Source organism: Nomascus leucogenys, chromosome 13 (genome assembly GCF_006542625.1).
Source record: "Nomascus leucogenys isolate Asia chromosome 13, Asia_NLE_v1, whole genome shotgun sequence".
Classification (NCBI taxonomy): Eukaryota; Metazoa; Chordata; class Mammalia; order Primates; family Hylobatidae; genus Nomascus; species Nomascus leucogenys.
In genome coordinates, this window is record NC_044393.1 from 68,927,030 (window position 1) to 68,947,226 (window position 20,197).

At 34.2% G+C, this 20,197-nt stretch overlaps 1 long non-coding RNA gene across 1 annotated transcript in view; it reads right to left on the reverse strand.

Annotated features, from left to right (window-relative positions):
- Positions 1-12,480, reverse strand: part of LOC115838003 — a 52,494-nt gene extending 40,014 nt beyond the window's left edge. The window contains exon 1 of the long non-coding RNA XR_004033068.1: positions 12,429-12,480. This is a non-coding gene — a long non-coding RNA (uncharacterized LOC115838003). The remainder of the gene's footprint in view (positions 1-12,428) is intronic.
- Between the last annotated feature and the right edge of the window lie 7,717 nt (positions 12,481-20,197).

The window sequence follows — 20,197 nt, forward strand, 5'->3', positions numbered from 1 at the left end:
AATACATATGAGATTATTGTTCTGTCAGTCTAATCCATGTACATTTCTCATTTTAGGTTCAGTAGCATACTGTTAACTTTCACTTAAAAAATTAGTATATTACGAATGTTGCTTAAACTTCTGGGGAACTCATCGAGACATTTTCTTAAAGTTGCAATCTAAGTCTACCTTGTGTTGATATAACAGAATACCACGACTGGGTAAGTTATAAAGAAAAAAATATTCATTAGAGTTCTTGAAGCCAGGAAGTCCAAGATCTTGGAGCTATCTAATGAAGTCCTTGTTGCTATGTCATTCCATGGCAGAAAGTGAAATAGCAAAAAAGTCCATCTGAGAGCAAGAGGGTAGAGGAGGGTGAGCTCACTTTTATCAGAAATTTATTTCTGCAATAATGTCATTAGTCCACTCATGAAGGTGGATTTCCTCATGGCTTAATCACTTCTTAATACTGCCACAATGGAGATTACATTTGCACATGGTTTTTGGAGGGGGCATTCAAGCCATAGCATATTCTTAAAAAGTACATTGATTCTAATCATTTATGGGATCAAAAATTGTATATGTTGTGATCCATTTTCTTAAAAGAGTAAACACAATGAAAAATTACATGTGATAAGAAGATAATGGCTTGGTATGTTATTCCAACTTCCCAGTATTATTTTAATTCTAACAGTGCCTAAATGCTTTAAAGGAAGAAATAATTTGCAAATTCAATTATGGTGGTCCATTTTGGCCTATATATACTCTCCAATCAGATTTACAGTCAGCCATTTTTAAATCCTTTTTGTCCAGAACAAATAATAGCCCCATGAGGGAAGTAGTGAGATGGAGAAGAAAGAGTGCTTATCTTGGTTTAAATCCTGGCTCTGCTTTTTGCTAGATGTATGCTATTGATCAATTTGGTTAAACATCAAAATTATCTAGAACCCTTCTTTCTCTTTGGATATGGTATATGCTTAAAACATGAGAATTTAAGGAAGAAACAAATGAGTTTCATAATGTCACCAGTAGTCTTTTCCTCTACACTCTTTTTCAGCGTTCTAATTTTTTAAGTATTTCCTGATCATTAGCTTTTTTCAAGCTAAACCTATATTATGACATGCTTTGCGGACTACCTTTCTACCTCTCCTTCACTCTCACTATCTGATAGCTTTCTTTTTAAGTCTTTCCTGTATGTCTTCCTGCCTTATATGTATCTTTCCACAGTAATGTTTATTTACTAATAGATAACACAAGGTAGATAAAGGAAACTGGATTTTGGATGTAAGCTATTTTTAACTGGGGTGAGATATCTCATTATTGTTTTAATTTTCATTTATCTGATGATAATAATGTCAAACACCTTTTTATATGCTTGTTTGCTATTGTATGTCTTCAAGCAATGCCTATTCAAATATTTGGCCCATTTTTTGATCAGATTAATAGGCTTTTTCCTATGGAGTTGTTCAAGCTCCTTATGTATTCTGGTTATTAATCCCTTGACAGATGGGTAGCTTCCAAATATTTTCTCCCATTCTGTGGGTTGTCTCTTCACCTCGTTGATTGTTTCTTTTGCTATACTGAAGCTTTTTAACTGGATGGGATTCCATTTGTCCATTATTGTTTTGGTTGCCTGTGCTTGTGGGGTATTGCTCAAGAAATGTTTGCCCAGATCAAAGTTATGGAGATTTTCCAAAAAAAGTTTTCTTTTAGTAGTTTCATAGTTTGAGGTCTTAGATTTAAGTCTTTAATCCAATTTTATTTTTGTATATGGTCTCATTTATTCTTCTGTATATGGATATACAGTTTTTTCAGCACCTTTTATTAAAGAGTCTATCTTTTCCCCAAAGTAAGTATTTGGCACTTTTCTCAAAAATGATTTCACTGTAGGTGTGTGGATTTGTTTCTAGGTCCTCTCTTCTGGTCTACTGGTCTGTGTTTATGTCCATAACTTGCTGTTTGTGGTTACTATAGCACTGTAGTGTAATTTGAAGTCAAGAAATGTGATTCCTGAAGTTTTGTTCCTTTTGTTTAAGATAGCTTTGGCTATGCTGGGTCTTTTGTCATTACATATAAATTTTTGGATTGTTTTTTCTATTTCTCTGAAAAATGTTTCTGCTGTTTTGAAAGGGATTGTATTGAATCTGTAGATTTTTGGGGGGGTAGTGTGAACATTTTAATATTTTAGTGATTCTTCCAATCCACGGCGTCTGCTTCAATTTCTTTTTTGATGTCCTCATCAATTTATTTTATCAGTGTTTTACGGTTTTCATTTTACAGAAATTTCACTTTTTTGGTTAATTCCTAGGCATGTAATTTTTTGTGTGGCTATTGTAAATGGGATTAATTTTTCAAAATTCTTTCTCACATTGTTCACTCTTGGCATATAGAAATGCTGCCAATTTTTGTATGTTGATTTTGTATCTTGCAACTTTACTAAATTTATTTATCAGCTTTAATAGTTTTCCTGTGGAGGCTTTAGGTATTTTCAAATATAAGATTATATCATCTACAAACAACGAAATTGACTTTTTCTTTTACAATTTAGATGCCCTTTAAATTTTTCTTTTGTCTGACTGCTCTAGCTAGGACTTTCAGTACTATGCTGAGTATCAGTGGTGACAGTGGGCATCCTTGTCATGTTTCAGATCTTAGAGGTAAGGCCTTCATTTTTCCTCATTCAGTATAATACTATCTGTGAGTCTGCCATATACGTCTTTTATTATATTGAGATATGTTCCAACTATCCCCAGTTTTTTGAGGATTTTTATCATAAAGGGATGTTGAATTTTATTAAAGGCTTTTTCAGCATCAATTGAAATGATCATATGGCTTTTATCCTCATTTTGTTGATATGTTGTGTATTATATTGTGTGTGTTTAAAAATGTTTTATTAAATATTTTAACATATTATGTTGCAGAAGGTGTTCAGGATCTGTTGTCAGTTAAAATTGAAGTGGCAATAGCTAATTTATCCCCTGCTTTATTGGGTCATTTTCTTTCTTTTTCTTCTTTTATTTTAATTTCAGGGCAACATGGGCAGGCTATGCAGGTTTGTTACAGAGGTAAACATGTGCCATGGTAATTTGCTGCACAGATCATCCCATCACCTAGGTATTAAGCCCAGCATGCATTACTTATTCTTCTAGATACTCTCCCTCCCCCACCACCCACTTCCCACAGGCCCCAGTGTGTGTTGTTCCCTGCCATGTGTCGATGTGTTCTCATCATTCAGCTCCCACTTATAAGTGAGAAGATGCGGTGTTTGGTTTTCTGTTCTTGCATTAGTTTGCTGAGTATAATGGCTTCCAACTCCATACATGCCCCAGCAAAGGACAAGTTCTTGTTCCTTTTTTTATGGCTGCATGGTATTCCATGGTGTACGTGTACCACATTTTATCTAGTTCATCACTGTTGGGCATGTAGGTTGATTCATGTCTTTGCTATTGTGAATGGTGCTGCACTGAACATATGTGTATCTTTTAATAGAACGATTTATATTTTGGGGGGTATATACTCAGTAATGAGATTGCTGGGTCAAATGGTATTTCTGCCTCTAGGTGTTTGTGGAATTGCCACTCTGTCTTCCACAATGATTGAACTAATTTACAGTCCCAACAACAGTGTAAAAATGTTCTGTTTCTCTACAACCTCACCAGCCTCTGTTGTTCTTTGATGCTTTAATAATAACCACTCTGAATGGTGTGAGATAGTATCTCACTGTGATTTATGATTTGTGTATATTGATATCGTTTGCAACTTAATAGGTTGTATGTGGCTAGAAATTTGTCTGACTGGTGTGAGATGTTATCTCATTGTGGTTTGATTTTTGTATATTGATATCAGTTTACAACTTAGTTAAGTTTTATGTAGTTAGAAATCTATTTTTTCTAGATTTTCCAATTTGTTGGCATATAATTGCTAATAGTAGGCACTAATGATCCTTTGAATTTCTACAATATCAGTGGTAATGTCTCTTTTTTCATTTCTGATTTTATTTATTTGTATCTTCTCTCTTGTTTTCTCAGTCTGGCTAAAAATTTCTCAATTTTATTTAACTTTTCAAAAAAACAACTTTTTGTTTTACTTTAGTATTTTTTATTTCAATTTCATTTATTTATACTGTGATCTTTATTATTTCTTTTCTTCCACTAACTTTGAGTTTGGTTTACCCTTGCTTTTCTGGTTTTTGAAGATGCACCATTAAATTTTTCATTTGAAGTTTTTCCTCTTTTTTGATGTAGAAACTTATAGCTATAAAATTCCCTCTTAGTACTGCTTTTGCTGTATCCCATAGGTTTCAGTATGTTGTGTTTCCATCATCAATTGTTTAAATACATTTTTCAATTTTCTTAATTTCTTGACTTACCCACTGGTCATTCAAGAGCATACGGTTTAGTTTCTGTGTGCTCGTAAACTTTCCAAAATTCCTCTTGCTATTAATTTCTAGTTTTATTTCACTGGGGTCAGAAAAGATGATTGATATTTTTCATTTTTTTGCATGTTTTCAGACTTGTTTTGTGACCTAACATATGGTCTATCATTGAGAATGATCCAAGTGCTGATGAAAAGAATGTGTATTCTGCAGCTCTTGGATAAAATGTCCTGTAAATATCTATTTGACCCATTTGGTTTATACTGTAGATAAAGTCTGATATTTCTATATTGATTTTCTTTCTGGAAGATCTGTCCAGTGCTAAAAGTGGAGTTTGAAGTCTTCAGTTATTATTGTATTGGGGCCTATCTCTCTCTTTAGCTCTAATGATTTTTTTAATACAGCTGGTGCTCCAGTGTTAGGTGCACATGTATTTAAAATTGTTATATCCTCTAGTTGAATTGGCCATTTTATCATTTTATAATGACCTTCTTTGTCTCTTCTTACAGTTTTTGTCTTGAAGCTTATTTTGTCAGATATAAGTATCATGACTTGTGCTCTGTTTTCATTTCCATTGATGTGGAAAATCTTTTCCTATCCCTTTTTTTCCAGTCCATATATGTCTCCAGAGGTGAAGTGTGTTTCCTGTAGGAAACAGATCAGAGTGTTGTTTTTTCATTCATTCATTTAGTATATGTCTTTTAATTAGAGAATTTAGTCCATTTACATTCAATTACTATAGATAAGTAAGATCTTACTCCTCCCGTTTTGTTATTTGTTTTCTGGTTCTTTTATGATCTTATGTTGCTTCTTTCTTTTCATCCTGTCTTCCTCTAATGATGGTGATTTTCCCTGTTAATATGATTTAGTTTCTTGCTTTCTATATTTTATGTATCCATTGCATGTTTTTGGTTTGAGGTTACCATGAAGGTTATTATGAACTTATAACCCATTATATTAACCTGATAACAACTTAACTATTTGCATAAACAACAAACCAAACAAGCAAAAAGGAAACTAATAATAACTCTATGCTTTAATTTCAACCCCCTGCTTTTTAACTTTTTCTTGTTTCTATTTTTATCTTATTGTGCTATGTTTTAAATAGTTGCAGTTATAATTTTTGACTGGTTCATCATTTAGTCTTTTTACTTAGGATAAGAGTCGTTTACACACCATAGTTACAATGTTATAATATTCTGGGTTTTTCTGTGTATAACTATTACCAGTTAATCTTGTACCTTCAGGTGATTATTTAGTGCTCATTAATGTCTTTTTCTTTCTGACTGAAATATTCTCTTTAGCATTTCTTGTAGGGAGACCTGACATTGGTTTAAAAAAAAAATCCCTCAGCTTTTTTCTTGAAAAGTATTTTAATTATCCTTCTAGTGTGAAGAGTATTTTCACCAGATATCCTATTCTAGAGTAATAGTTATTTTTCTCCCACACTTTAATTGTGCCATACCCCTCTCTCCTAGCCTGTAAGATTCCATCTTAGAAGTCTGCTGATGTATTGGAGCATCAATGTCTGTTACTTGTTTCTTTTCTCTTTCTGCTTTTAGGATCCTTTCTTTATCTTTGACCATTGGGAGTTTGATTATTAAATGCTTTGTGACCAACTTCTTTGGGTTAAATCTGCTTGGTGTTCTATAAACTTCTTGTACTTGGAAATTTACATCTTTCTCTTGAGAACTTCTCTGTTATTATCCCTTTGAATAAACTTTCTACCCTTATCTCTTTCTCTACATCCTTTTTAAGGCCAGTAACTCTTAGATTTGCTCTTTTGATGCTATTTTCTAGATCCTGTAGGTGTGCTTTATTGTTTTTTACTTTTTGTTCTTTGTCTTCTCTGACTGTGTATTTTCAAATAGTCTGTTTTCAAGCTCTCTAATTATTTCAATTCCACTATTAAAAGACTCTGATGCAATATTCAGGATACTCATTAAATATTTCAGCTTCAGAATTTCTGCTTGATTCTGTTTAATTCTTCTAATCTCTTTATTACATTTGTCTGATAGAATTCTAAATTCTTTCTTGGTGTTCTCCTGAATTTCTTGAAGTTTCCTGAACACAGCCATTTTAAATTCTGTCTGAAATGCTGCATATCTCTGTTTCTCCAGGATTGATTCCTTGTGCCTTATTTAGTTCATTTGGTGATATCATGTTTTCTTGGATTGTGTTCATGCTAGTAGATGTTCTGTGGTGTCTGGGCATTTAAGTGTTAGGTATTTATAGTAGTCTTTACTCTCTGAGCTTATTTATAGTCATTCTTCTTTAGTAGAGTTTCCAGATATTTGAAAGGACTTACGTGTTGTTATCTAAGCTCTATCTGCTTTAAGGGGCACCCCAAGCCCAATAAAACTGTGGTTCTTGTAGACTCATAGAAGGACCACCTTGATGGTCTTAGACACGATCTGGGAGAATTATCTGGATTACCAGGCAGAGACTGTGGTTCTTTCCTGTTTCTTTCTCCCAGACATACAGAGTCTCTCACTCTGTTCTTAGCCACCTAAAACTGCGGGTGGAGTCACATAAGCACCCTCAGGGCCACTCTTGATAATACTTTGCTGGGTCAGACCTGAAGCCAGCACAATTCTGTGTCTTGCCCAAGGCCCACTGTAACCCCTCCCTGGCTACTGCTTATGTTCACTCAAGGCCCTGGGGCTCTGCAATCAGGGAGCAAAGCCAGCTGGACCTGGGCCTTCCTTTCTGAGCAGTATGGTCCCTAGACCCTGGATGGGCCAAGGGGTGCTGTCCGATAGTCAGGGACTAGGGCCAAAAACCTTAGAAGTCTACCTGATGTTCTATTGTATTCCAGCTGAGCTGGCACTCAAATCACAAGATGCTGACCTTCCTAATCTTCCCTTCCCTTTTCTTTCTTTTTTTTTATGTATCCGATATATTTTATCCTTTTATTATACTTTAAGTTTTAGGGTACATGTGCACAATGTGCAGGTTTGTTACATATGGATACATGTGCCATGTTGGTGTGCTGCACCCATTAACTCATCATTCAACATTAAGTATTATCTCCTAATGCTATCCTTCCCCCCTCCCCCCACCCCACAACAGGCCCTGGTGTGTGATGTTCCTCTTCCTATGTCCATGTGTTCTCATTGTTCAGTTCCCACCTATGAGTGAGAACATGTGGTGTTTGGTTTTTTGTCCTTGCATCAGTTTGCTGAGAATGATGGTTTCCAGCTTCATCCATGTCCCTACAAAGGACATGAACTCATCATTTTTTATGGCTGCATAGTATTCCATGGTGTATATGTGCCACATTTTCTTAATCCAGTCTATCGTTGTTGGACGCTTGGGTTGGTTCCAAGTCTTTGCTATTGTGAATAGTGCCGCAATAAACATACGTGTGCATGTGTCTTTATAGCAGCATGATTTGTAATCCTTTGGGTATATACCCAGTAATGGGATGGCTGGGTCAAATGGTATTTCTAGTTCTAGATCCCTGAGGATTTGCCGCACTGACTTCCACAATGGTTGAACTAGTTTACAGTCCCACCAACAGTGTAAAAGTGTTCCTATTTCTCCACATCCTCTCCAGCACCTGTTGTTTCCTGACTTTTTAATGATCGCCATCCTAACTGGTGTGAGATGGTATCTCATTGTGGTTTTGATTTGCATTTCTCTGATGGCCAGTGAAGATGAGCATTTTTTCATGTGTCTGTTGGCTGCATAAATGTCTTCTTTTGAGAAGTGTCTGTTCATATCCTTCGCCCATTTGTTGATGGGGTTGTTTTTTTCTTGTAAATTTGTTGGAGTTCATTGTAGATTCTGGATATTAGCCCTTTGTCAGATGAGTAGGTTGCGAAAATTTTCTCCCATTTTGTAGGTTGCCTGTTCACTCTGATGGTAGTTTCTTTTGCTGTGCAGAAGCTCTTTAGTTTAATTAGATCCCATTTGTCAATTTTGGCTTTTGTTACCATTGCTTTTGGTGTTTTAGACATGAAGTCCTTGCCCACGCCTATGTCCTGAATGGTATTGCCTAGGTTTTCTTCTAGGGTTTTTATGGTTTTCGGTCTAACATTTAAGTCTTTAATCTATCTTGAATTAATTTTTATATAAGGTGTAAGGAAGGGATCCAGTTTCAGCTTTCTACATATGGCTAGCCAGTTTTCCCAGCACCATTTCACTTTGCAGCCACCACCACCGCAGTACAGAGAGTACTGTCAGATTACCACAGACGTTTCCTTAATGTCCAAGGTCCTTAAGTCAGCTGGCCATAGAATGCTGCCTGATCTGGGACTCACCCTGGGCAGTGGACTCCCCTCTAACTCAGAACAGGTCCAGAACTGCCATTCAAGAGTCAAGTCCTAGAATTGGGGACCCCAAAAGCCCACTTGGTTCTCTATCTCCCTGTGGCTATGCTGATACCTAAGGTGCAAGACTAAGTCCCCTTTAATTTTCCCTCTGTTTCTCTCAAGCAAAAGGAGTTTTGCCCCATAGTTACCACAGCTGGTAATGTACTGAGTCTCATCTGAAGCCAGCATGTCTCAGAAGCTTATCCAAGGTTCTCAATGTAGCACTTGAGTATTGCTGCTGGTTACTCAGAGCCCAAGGGCTCTTCAGCTAGCAGGTGATGAATGCAGCCAGGACAGAGTCCTTTCCTTCAAGACAATAGGTGACTTTCTGGCCCAGGGTGTGTCTAGAAATGCTATCTGGGAGCTAGGGCCTGAAGTGTGGGCCTCAAAGTTCTGACATGTTCCCTATTCTGCTGTGGCTGAGCTAGTATCGAAGATGCTAGACAAGGTCCTCCCCACTCTTCCCTCTCCTGTCCTCAAGCAGAAGGAAGGGTCTCTTTTGGAGCCTTGATTTATGTAAACTGGAGTTAGGGAAGGGGTGGTGCCAGCACTCCCTTGGCTTCCCCAGCTGGTGTTTCAGTATGTCACACACCCCCTCAGTCCACTGTTTCTGGGCCTAGTTCAGCTCAAGGACTGACCTAAGAGTTGCAGTCTTTATGGACTAGACTGGTTTTCAAGTTTACATGGAGACACAGAGTGCTGTAACTATCGGTAGTGGGGTTTGCAGGCACTCAAGTTTGGAATACCGCAACCAGGGATTCCCCTCTGGCTAGGGCTGGATTCAGTGCTCCCACTGTGGGCAGGTGTTAGCTGAGTTTGGTCTGGTTTTCCCTTCTGCTGTAACAGGACAGGATATGCTCTAACAGGACAGGACAGGATTCAGTTCAATGCCTCACGATTGCTGTGTTATCTTTCTCCTAGTATCCAGGGAACTCTCCACACCACACCACTGCTGCTACCAAGGGTGAGGGAGGGGTGGCCTCAGAGATTTAGGACTGCTTTTTCTACCTCTTCAGTTCCTCTTTCAGTGATATGCAGTTAAAACCAGGTACTATGAGCGCTCACCTGATTTTTGGTTCTTATGAAGGTGGGGTTTTTTTTTTAATTTTCTGTGAAGATACTTGTTAACTTGATGTTCTTGTGAGGGGCATGATAGATGGAGCTTTCTATTATCCCATCTTGCTACACCTCTATCCCTACATCATTTTATATAAGAGACTTGCTTATCCATGGATTTTGGTATCCACAGGGGTTCTGGAACCAATCCCCAGTAGACAGTGGTGACTGTATACAAATCACAGGAAATGACAAAGCCAATCAAAGATGATTTCTCTCCACTGAGAGAGGTGTGCTTGGTACCTTTTTCAAACATATTATGCTAGTTATTATTACCACATGTGCATAATCCTAATGACAAATACTTTAATATCATGGTTATCATAATAGCATTTTGCTAAAAGCATGTGCATTATTAACTTGTATACAGATATACTTCCATTTTCATTCTTTCTAAGCTTTGGTGGTAAGTGAATCAGTTATTTTGAAAAAAAAAAATGTGTATGTCCATGTTTTGTTTCTTGTTTCATTTTGTTTTGTTGCATGAACAGATGACCAAAGTAGACAACACGGGTTTGAACTTCAAGGGTCCAATTATGCATGAATTTTTTTCTAACCAAAAAGGGATTGAAAATATACTATTTATGGGATGCAAACCCCACATAGGCAGAGGGGCAAATTTTCATTTAAGTGGCTCCATAGGGCCACCTGTGGGACTTGATTGTGCATGGAATTTAGTCTACACAGAGGTTCTGGAGTCAATTCCATGGGCATACTAAGGGATAGCTGTATTTAAAAGACTGAACTTCATAACTGGATTAAAGATATTGTCCAAAACACAGACGCATTACATAAAAACAAATGGAAAAGAAAGGATTTTTTTTTTTAAGAGTAGTTACAGTTTCTCCGATTTCACAAAACCTTAGTATAGAGGATTGTAAATACATTTAGAAAAATTGTCCTGATTTTACTTCCAGAAGTTTTTTTTCTCATTTACAAATGAAGAACCTAGCGAGCTAATAATTTACCTACTATGATCTCTAAAGAAGCCAGAATTTAAGGATGCACATTAAATAAAGTTATCTCAATTCTCCAACCTGAAGGGACCAAGTAAGGAAAAATATACAGGTACCATCTCATATGTTGTCTGTTGCTGGAGGAAGTAATGTAATATACAAATTTTGGTGACATCCAAGGAATATGTGGCCACACCTGACTTTCAAACTACATGTCATTTTGAGCATTACTGATCTCCTAATAAGCCCTTTATTACCATGCCACAAATTGGGATTAAAAGGCAGTCATAAACACAGATTATTAATGGAGTTATACCTCACCCCAATCATATTGCAAATCTCATTGTTTTATTAGGAAAATGACTAAACAACATAGGTCTATATGATGGACTGTAGTAGTTTTTCTAATTGGTAAAGTGTACTCTGTCAAGGATTTCTAATTCTGCCACTGAAGAATGATACCCTAGCATATGTCTTAAAAAATTAGAGTTGAAAAATCCTTAACCTTAATGTCCCAAAACTGTTTCTGTGATTTTTATATTAGAAACACAGACTTATTGTTACTAAAAAATGCCAATTACTAGAAAGTTTGCTTTCTGTATTTTTTTTAAAAAAAGAACAATAAAGAAAATTCAACTAATTACTCAAAGAGAAAGTGAAATAAAGGAATTTCTACTATGTTACTACCTAAAATTATTTCAAATTTATACTGGAATTAGTCTAGTCTTAATATGATTATTTTTAATAAAGAATTCTAGTAGAAGTTATACTTGTTTGAAGACAGGGCAATCAGTTCATCTTCCACCAAAGTATATGCTGATATCTTAAAACTTCAGGTTGGCTTTTTTCCAATATGACATACACCATGCTGTGAAACCAGTCACAGGGTAGGGCATTTATTTATGTCCAATTGATTTTTCACTTTAGAGTGGCCAGCTGAAATCTTGTCTACATTTAAATATGAACATTTAAAGTCTTCTGACCTATAAAATTTTACATGATGTCAGATGAATACTGGGAAAAGTATTTTCCATATATGCTAATACAGCATTTTGTTATTTTTTATTGTGTAGCTTAACATATTAAATTTCATTTATCTTCTTTTCCTATCCTTTATACCAGGGATGTCTAATATTTTGGCTTCCCTGGGCCACTTCGGAAGATGGAGAATTATTGGGGGCCACACATAAAATGCACTGACACCAACGATAGCTGATGTGCTTAAAAAAATCGCAAAAAATGCTCATAATGTTTTAAGAAGGCTTATTAATTTGTGTTGGGCAGCATTCAAAGCTGTCCCGAGCAACAGGCAGCCCACGGGCTGTGGGTTAGACAAGCTTGCTTTAGACTCTGTTGTTCAGGAGCAGGTAAAACCTTTTATTCATCATGTTACCCCTACTCCAGAGGTTGGCATAAGTAGGTACTTAGTTTATGATTAAAGAGGAAACATTTTAAAAATTCTAAATTTTATTAAATTATTTTTCTCCCCAGTCACCCCTTACACTTGTAAAACACTCGCTATGTACTATAAAAATCATGTTGCCTCCTTTAAGTCCACAAAATACTCACATTTGGATTAAATCCATATAATATAAGGAGTTTTTAAGGTTCAATACTTATCTGCTTTCAACTTTATGCTTCATTGTGAAGATCAGTACCATTCTAAGTTCATCATATTCATCATACCTCTTTTTAATGACTTCTGTTATGTATCCCAAATGCTTCTGTCTTTCAGTCACTTTCTGCTAAAAAAAAAAAAAAAAAAAAAAAATTACCTTAGACATTAGTCGCTATTTTACCAGTATTTCTCATTCAGGAAAGCTCAAAAATATCAATGCAAAGTAGAAAGCATATTCACCAACAAAAATTTCACTTCTCTTACTTTCTCCACCCAATAACACCTTTTTTTCTACCTTTCCAAGATTACAGCTGCTACAACTAGATTCCATGCTAGAGGGATTCTGAAAGAGGTCACTGATCCTCTTTCCACCTGGACTCCCAATCTTGTTGACTTAAACCTATATTACCTGACACTCCCATATTTTTCTTAGTAGTCTTGTTATTTATCTGCTCCCCTTTATTTGACTGATATTTTAATGTATGTAGGTCTTTCTTGACTGCTTTGCCTGTAGAATATTTCAGACTTTTTCTAAATAGAACTGCTTCATTGTCATCAATGTAAAATCTAGCACTTGAGGAGATATAAGCATGATATCATCTGTCTGAATATACACTCAACATATCACAATAGTAAATCATAGAGACTAAGATTTTATATTTTTTGGTTGAAAGTAATACTATCACTATACTTGTCTATGTGAAACTTCTGTGTGGATTTTCAGTTTTCCACATCAGAGCTTTATATAGAATTTTCTTATTATAGAAGATAAAAGCCATGTAGATTCTTACATTTTTATCTTTTGAATGATTTTTATACAGTAAATCCTTCATGACACTGAAGAAGATAAAAGTAGAACCATTTTGACTGAAGTGGGATAGACAGGGGTCCCTGAAGCCTACATTGCATTCTCATATTGGCCTCCTTGATTGTCCATTGGTCACTATCTTGTTTAGTTTGAATAAAACTAGTGTCTTTGGATATTTACATTTGAAGAAAACTGAGATCCAGTGATATGCAAATAAGTTACAGAGCTGGAATTGAAAATGTTCCTTATATGCAGTCTAACATACAATCTATGGATGTTCATGTGAACAGGTATTAATTTTTAAGTTAGTATTATTGGTCTGAATCTCCTTATGAGTATCATTCTTCCTTGTTCTGTCAAGTAACAACATTGTTACCATAATACTAGAAAAAGCAATCAGTTAGTGTCAAGTTTGAATTGTCTACTGTAATATAAAAATATTATGCATCAGTAAAGCATCAGATATAATCCTGATAAAATACATTAACTTACATTTGTTTAGTAATCCTCATTTAAAAACAAAACCAAACCTTTATATTTATTACCTTTTCTCTTCTCACAATAATTCTGAGAGTCAGTTTCTATTACGCCTATTTTAAAGACTGTAGGAAGCAATCATAAGATCATACATTTTGTAAGTTGCAATGTTCAGACTCAAACTCAGGAAAGAAGCAATCTCAGTGCTCTCACCAGTATACGTATTATACCAAAGTCATTTCTCGTTTTCAGATAAGTGCAAACATTCACTCATACACAGAGCAGTGGAATTTCCCAGAAGCTTTTCCTCCATCGCACTGAGTTCAGAAATAGTTCCAGTTATGTAAGATGAATAAGTTCTAGAGATCTCCTGTGTAATAGTGTGCCTATAGTTAATGATATTGTATTATACACTTAAAATTTTAAAGGGATAAATCCTTACCACAATAAATAAAAAATGGAGGAAAAAGGAATGTCAATTGCTTATCTTAATACTTTATATCCACTGGAGAATAAGTTACAAATAAAGATTTTGACCTTAAAAAGAAAAATGAATTTTCATTATGCGCACACACACACACATATACACACACACTATCTCCTCATGTCTAAGAGTAATCTTATATTGTTATAAATATCTGGGGAATTTTTAAACTTGTTTTCTTTAAGCTTATTTCTGTTCTGAGAATAAGCAATAAAGTGAATAAAAGCTTGGCAGGAGGAAAAGAAATAAACCACCTATGTTGATGTTATATACAGTCCTTTAGTCTTAATTCTGGCAATTTAGACAAGTTTTATGGGATCAGAAGCATGTGTAGTTTCTCTTAATATACTTGTCATCCTTGCATAATTTTAATAACCAAAAATATAAATGCTATAGAGAAGTGAAATTGATAGCCTTTTTGTTAGTCTAGCGTTGAATAACAGTCTAGCTTTAAATGTCACTATTATAGTGTGATTTTAGAGATGAACTTTCCAGTATCTGACAAAATTAGCCAGAAGTAGAGTGACTGGGGCAATTTACATAGACAAGCTTCTTAGGAAGTAAATTAGCATAGAAAGTTGAAGAATGAAATATATTCCATTTATGATGTGACACTTGTCAAAATTCATTTTTATTAAAGCTGGGTAAGTGGATATTATTTAATCTAATTAAATAGCTACAAACTATAGGGAAAATTAGAATTTTTGAATTAAAATAGAGCAAAGGTGGTTGGAGGAAAGATAGCATGACTCAGAAACTGTTCATTCTTCAAGGAGATTGAGAAATAAAGCTGTTGATGTATAACCATCCTTCGGGCTAAGCTAAATGTGCACAGGGCATCTTCCCTCAGGAGTAAGGGGATAGCATAACATGGTTCTCAAGACTTCTGGGAAGATCTGAGAGCTTCCATATTGTCCCTTAAATATCTGACCCAAGATATTCATACTTCAAATACCTTGCATAATGAAAACACCCTTCAGATAGTCTTCTAAGCCATAATCAGGCAAGAAATATTTAGTGTGTGTGAATTGATATTACAACAGACTTCAAAGAGTAGAAAAAAGAATTGAATTTGATAGTTGGGATTAAGGGAATATTGATAGCATCAAAAGTCACTATGCACTATATGTTCTACATTTGGCCTAAAATTGATGCTGGTCAGTATAACTGAAATCCTCACTTAGATTAATAAATTCATAATTTATATAACTATCCATTAGAAGATACATACGATGCATATCTATAAAAGCTGTCAGATGTAAACATTTCAGATGGATACACACACACACACACACACTTTGGTTTTCTACATGAAATTCACACTCCTGTTTTCTCAAGCAACCCCTCTATTTGTCTCTGCCCTTTAAAGCACCTCTGACTTGTCTTGCTTAAGCTAATGTGATTTACAATTAGCATTATTATAAGTATGTGGCTTTATTTCTATCAAAAGTTTTCTTGACAAATTCATTTCTCACTTTGATTCAATATTAAAACATGGTCTTTTGTGGCAAAAAGCCCTTACCAGCAAGCACTCTTTTCACACCAAAAAAAGTGAGACTAAGATAATTGGCAAAATGCAAGAAGGTTGAAGATATGTACGTTCTTATTGGATCTTTGATCTTTAATTCTTTCACTTTTTGAGTTATTTATCTATTAGCAATAAAATCTCCTTGTTTATTATACATTTTGAATGTTTTGTCCTAGTTTTTCAATTACCTTTTGACTTTACTTATTTGTGTCATGCAAATGTTTCTAATATTTATGTAGCCACAGTAAATCATATATTGTCTGGATTTTTAGTCATATTACAAAGACTTGCACTGCTTCACATTTAAAGAGGAATTTGCCCATCTATTTTTCTAGTCTTCTATGGTTTAAATTTTTTTGCATTTAGAGGCTTAATCCATTTGGAGTTTATGTATGGTGTGAGATATTTTATCTAAAGGCTGTCAGATGTTATGGTACCACTTATTTAAAAGCTCATCTTTCTCCAGTGATTTCAAATGTTTGTTGTGTCAATTACTCAAATTTCATAGATAGATAGATAGATAGATAGATAGATAGATAGATAGATAGATAGAAAGGTGATAGACATATATATATATCCATGTGCCAGTAGTACACTATTTTCATTACAGCAAATATTTATACTGTGTTTTGGTACTGGTAGAGCTTTTGATCCTAGGGCTGCTGTAACAAATTACCACCAACTGGGGAGCTTAAAACAATAGAAATTTATTCTCTCACAATAATGTAAGCTGGAAGTCCTAAATCAAAGTGTTGGAGGGACCATGCTATCTTTGAGGGTATTAGAGAAGAAGCTGTTCCATGCCCTTCTCTTAGCTTCTGGTGAAGCTACACATCCATGGCACTCTTTAGCTTGTAGACATACTACTACTATCTCTGCCTCCATCAACACATAGTATTCTCCCTGTAAGTCTATCTCTGTATCTTTTCTTTTAATGACACCAGTTATATTAGATTAAGGGTTCAACCTATTCCATTATGATTTAATTATATGTGCAATAACCTTATTTCCAAATGTCATACATGGATGTTCCAAAGGGTTACGATTTCATATATATTAATGAGAGACAAAATTAAACCCTTAATACCACCACCACATCATAGTTTTATGTTTTGTGTATTTATTTTCTCCAGTATTTACCTGGCTATTATTGATTTGAATGTTTGGTTTTCCTTATCAACTCCAGAATCATCATCTTCAATTCCAAAAATAGCTGGTTGGAATTTTTATTGGAGTTAGGTTGTATTTATAAATTAATTTAGAGACACCTAATATCTTTATTCTAAAATCTTATCCAAGAACAGTGTTTATTCCATTTGTTCAAATCTGTTATTATTTTTTAACATTTTAACAGTATTTTAAATATTTTTTCGCCTAGGTTTTATACATTCTTATCAAATGTGGAAAGGAGCAGGATTTGATGTGTGAAATTGTCTCCTTGTTTACATTGACTTTTTTTTATTTTAAAATATTGTTATAATATTGTTATAATATTGTTGTATTAGTGTGTTTTACAAGAGTTCTAGTTTATTGGCACCCTTTTCTGTTAGTTTAGTACTTTAGTGGCAATATTTTTGTTTGTTTGCTACTTTAATTTAGTGGTGGGTATGGGTTGCCCACAACACCAGAGAGGTTAGCTCTGATTTTGTGGTTTTCAACTTTTGTTTTTCTTTTTCTTTGCTGAAGATTGGCTATTTCTTTCACTTCGCCTTTTTAAAAAATCTCCCAAAACTATGTGTTTAGAAGACAGTCTCTTTAAGACATGCTTGCCTTTGAAAAGCATCTTTTACTGGCATACACCTTCAATTTTCCCAGAAGTTTTCTGGAATATGTGCTTATTCCTGTCTGTAAGTTAGTCTATAACAAAGTTTCTATTAATATGCTCATGGGAAATGGTTAAGGCGCAATGTGGTACCAGAAAGATAGATTCTTAACTGATATACCAACATTAAATGATCTACCAAGATTAAATGCCTTTATTGATTTTCATGTCATATAAATGCAAATTCTTTCCAGTTAGCAGAAGTGACTATCCATTTTTACCTCTTCAATGGTATTAATATTAGTCATGTACCAGCTATCGTACTGTGTGTTGGCTTTAATAATGTGACGTGGTCCTGATTCTGGCAAACAGTGCCCAGAAAGTGGCTTTTTCAAAAACATGATCCTGCCATAGTGTTTTTCTTCTTTACAGTTGTCTACTAGACTGTGTCTTTGATAACTAAGATGCTTTTTAAATATATATGTTTGTAATTTGATGATTAAAATGATTAGACTGTCTAAAGCTGTTTGTCCCATTGAAGACAATCATGTAGTTAAAAAATATCTGAAGGAAAGCTAACGCATATTAACAATAAATAAAAATCATACTGAAATAAATAAAAATATAAAAATAATTTGCAAAATACAATTTTCAGATGATCCTCATTTAAAATAAAAACTTAATGTGAGAAAATTACATCTGATTAAAAGCTTTAGACATTTTCTCAGAGTATATTTCAAGTAAATTCTAGCTTAACATACATTATTGACATTGTATAAAAGGATATGCTTGCAAATATTGAAACACAAAAATAGACATATTCAAAAGTTTTTCAGGGGGCAGCCACTTTTTACTAACTATCTGTTTGATTAAAATACAAACCATATCACTTTTAAATAAAACATATTTATAAATTTGAATTGTATAATAAATCAAGATTATCATCACATCTGCCCTAATGGTGTGTATTAAATAAAACTGTTAAAATTATTAAATGTGTGTTAAGTGTGTATACAAAGCACTGCATAATTTTATATCCCAAAGGGTGTTTAAATCATCTTTTACTGTATTACTCAAGTATCTCCACAGTAAAGACATATGTCAAAACAAACTCTCAGTGCACAAAACAAGGGACTTTTATAATGGTATTATAAGATTCTGCAAAGTATAAACCTAACTACCAAAAAGGAAATTTTTCTTACTTTTTGAATTAATTAACTTTAATAAACTTCTATTTTCAAGCAGGTATAATTTATATATATTCAAGCAATTTCAGAAATGTTGCTTGGATCACTGGAACATAGAACACCTTTTCTATTCCCTGATTATTCATCCATGGTCTTGCTAACTAAAGAATCATTCTACTTACAAGAGGACTGACTCAATCTGCTGTCCTGATCTCTTCAGACTACTCTACATGGCTTTTCTTCCCTTTTCTTTGTTCTGTCTCTGTCCTGCTTACTCTCTCGTGGCTCTCTTAATTACATTCTGTTCCAATGAAATATATCTTCATTCCACTATCTGTATTTTCTAATTAAATTTTATTTTAAGTTATATTTGTGCCCTGTTTCAATTAAATATTGCAAAGGAAGTCAGGATTGAGAAGAGACCTAGAAGCAAGTAAGAAATATGTGTGTAATATTTCCAGATAATCTATACTATTCCTTAAATGATAAATGAAAATTATAAAAGTATCATAGAGATGTAGGTTAAATAAAAGACATATGAATTTTTTTCAGAACATTAGATATGGAATCAAAAGGTACAACCACAGGTGGCATCAAATTAAATTCAATGTTTTTTAACCCAAGAAAAAATAAACAAATAGTAGAGACATCTTTCATTTTCCCACATTTCACCTCAAAGTAGGCTTTTCAGATGAAGAGGGGTTGCCATTCATGTGAAGAACATTCCTGGCTATCCGTTGTGATTAGATTATTATACTCTAAGTTAATGTGACAAATCTTGAATTAGAAACAAATATTGGGAGAATTAATATGGAAGGGTATTGTTTTCTAACCTATGGCCATTAAATAATCAGTATTCTTAGACTGAGGATAAGTTACAATTTCAGGCCACAATTTAAAATTTTGTAAATAGTAACTACCCCAGCTTATTATGGTTGTGCATTCATTCCTGTGACCCTTGGTATGTTTATCTTGCCATTTTTCTCTCTTTCATATATATACCCTATACTAATGATGAAATAATTTTTTGAACAGAATATGTAAAGAGCAAAACAAAGTATTTTACCTATCAACTATTTGCAAGCTGAGTACTCCAATTTCTACAGGCCTCTCAACTAACAATTGAGCTTTGATCAATAGTAACAGAATTAAAACCTGAGATAAAATAAACACAAATTCTATCCTACAGTAAGAAAAAGAGTTATTATATGAAATACTTTGGTTTTGGCAACATTTATCCAATTTTATTTTCTGTCACTATGATATATAAATCTTTTGTTTTTTCAAATTTCACCTTTACAATTTTAGTCATTTCTCTTGTTGCAACACCTAAAGAATTGGTGAACATTATAGATGATTTTAAAGAAACATTTTATCTTGCAGGCATAATTTAAAAAGTCCAACTTTCTCTCTCTCTTTCTCTCTCCATATATATATATATGGCCATAAAACATATTGAATCTGGTGACCCACATGAATTTCAAAATTGTTTTGTAAAGATGTATGACTTGCTTTATCTTAAAATTCTATCTTTTGGGTAAGAAATAAAACCAGCAATGTAATTCAAATAAACCAACAGTAAATAATATTT